This window comes from Schistocerca piceifrons, unplaced genomic scaffold, assembly GCF_021461385.2.
Source record: "Schistocerca piceifrons isolate TAMUIC-IGC-003096 unplaced genomic scaffold, iqSchPice1.1 HiC_scaffold_654, whole genome shotgun sequence".
Classification (NCBI taxonomy): domain Eukaryota; kingdom Metazoa; phylum Arthropoda; class Insecta; order Orthoptera; family Acrididae; genus Schistocerca; species Schistocerca piceifrons.
The window spans coordinates 285,001-287,500 of NW_025728899.1; positions in this window are offsets into that span (position 1 = coordinate 285,001).

Sequence of the window (2,500 nt, forward strand, 5' to 3'; positions counted from 1 at the left end):
GAGTTAGGCGAGTAGACGCTTTCGGTGCGACCACCCGTGCTCCCAACTGAGCTTGCCGCTGCCGACAGAGGCCCGGGAGCGTGCTGTCGTGGCATTGCCGGCGGGAGACAACACGCGCCACCTACGGTGACCGGCAGCTCCAACGCCAGCGCCACAGAAGGACAAAAGCCCCACTTGGGTGCCGAAGCGAACTCTCCCAGCACAGCGCACGCGCCAACACATCCGCACAGCTGCGATACAAACCACCAGCGAGAACCGCTGGGGCGACCGAGCAGCAGACGGCGTCGCGGCGCCGAGCGCCGGGCGGCAGCGCATCCTCAACGCACACAGTCCTCAATCGGACCAGCACACTGAAGATGTCCACCGCGCTTCGCACCGGGCCCGCGAGGACCTACTTTGGCCGCACGGCGCCGCGCGCAGGGTGCGCCGGCGCGCAGCTGCGACGCCTGCCGCGTCCGTCGGCCGGCGCGCCTGCCACTGGCCGCCCCCACCAGCCGGCTGTAGCGCGTGCGCCCACGCACCGCGCGGCCAGCACGCCGGGAGGCGCCCCCTCACCGGCCGGGGACGGTCCCACCCAGCCACCGCCGCGTATCGCTTCACACCCAGATGCCGTTCAGTTTCGTCGGCATGGTGGGTATCGCTGGAACAACCGGTTAGTACCTCAACCTATCGTCGCCATCACCGATTCACCCCTAGCGAGAACAACCGCACCACAACAGGTTACCATTTGTTCATTTGCGTAACTTCACCAGAAAACGCAGGCGTCCATCGCCATTTGCAACTTCCACGATTATTGCATGCCTGTGTCAGGTGTCACGCCACACTACGTCTGCCCACATACACGCAACAAAATGTGCACGCCTAGACAATACGTGGAAGGTGGCCCCCGTACGTATGCGATGTCCATTGCTCGAACGACTGTCAACCGGCCTCTGTAGCATGTCGCAGATATGGAACGCGGTGCACCATGCCATCACGGTGTGTGAGGAGAGACGACTAGGTCCGAATACATCAACAGACAGCTCATGCTGATCGCCATCCACGGCGTCCGTTCCTCCCACACGTCTCTATGGCGTACCACACTGCAATCCAGCTCTCATAGGGAGACGACACGTAGCTGCGTGCACAATATTTGCACTGTATGGTCCGCCGTTTTTGGGCGCAGTCGTTGTACGGTCACACATGTGCCACGATGTATCATTCAGTACATAAGGACGAATGTGCAGTACAGATTGTGGTTTACGCGTACGACATTAGCGGACAGTTGACACAGGCCGCACCACAACGTAGCCTGAGTACGTCGCATGCGGAGGGCATTGAACATGCAAAGTTCTCACCAACCAGCTTGCGAAGGCAGGGGGCAAGGTGGGGACGTGGGGAGGGGCGGCATGTACGTCCTGCTGCCATCCACATTACAGTGTACAGCAGGAGCATGTGGAAAGTGAGCAAGACTTGCAAGGTGTTTAACATGAAGCGATACACAGGGGAGCGGGGAGTGCGAGTAGCGAACTATATTGCGAGGGTTGCGGGTGGGCAACACTACACTAATTGAACGAGTCGTATAACAATTACAGAGCAGGTTTAGGCGACAACGTGGGTTACGTTAGGCGACAACGTGGGTTAGGTTAAGGCACGACGTGGGTTAGGTTAAGGCACGACATGGGTTAGGTTAAGGCACAACATGGGTTAGGTTAAGGCACAACATGGGTTAGGTTAAGGCACAACATGGGTTAGGTTAAGGCACAACATGGGTTAGGTTAAGGCACAACATGGGTTAGGTTAAGGCACAACATGGGTTAGGTTAAGGCACAACATGGGTTAGGTTAAGGCACAACATGGGTTAGGTTAAGGCACAACATGGGTTAGGTTAAGGCACAACATGGGTTAGGTTAAGGCACAACATGGGTTAGGTTAAGGCACAACATGGGTTAGGTTAAGGCACAACATGGGTTAGGTTAAGGCACAACATGGGTTAGGTTAAGGCACAACATGGGTTAGGTTAAGGCACAACATGGGTTAGGTTAAGGCACAACATGGGTTAGGTTAAGGCACAACATGGGTTAGGTTAAGGCACAACATGGGTTAGGTTAAGGCACAACATGGGTTAGGTTAAGGCACAACATGGGTTAGGTTAAGGCACAACATGGGTTAGGTTAAGGCACAACATGGGTTAGGTTAAGGCACAACATGGGTTAGGTTAAGGCACAACATGGGTTAGGTTAAGGCACAACATGGGTTAGGTTAAGGCACAACATGGGTTAGGTTAAGGCACAACATGGGTTAGGTTAAGGCACAACATGGGTTAGGTTAAGGCACAACATGGGTTAGGTTAAGGCACAACATGGGTTAGGTTAAGGCACAACATGGGTTAGGTTAAGGCACAACATGGGTTAGGTTAAGGCACAACATGGGTTAGGTTAAGGCACAACATGGGTTAGGTTAAGGCACAACATGGGTTAGGTTAAGGCACAACATGGGTTAGGTTAAGGCACAACATGGG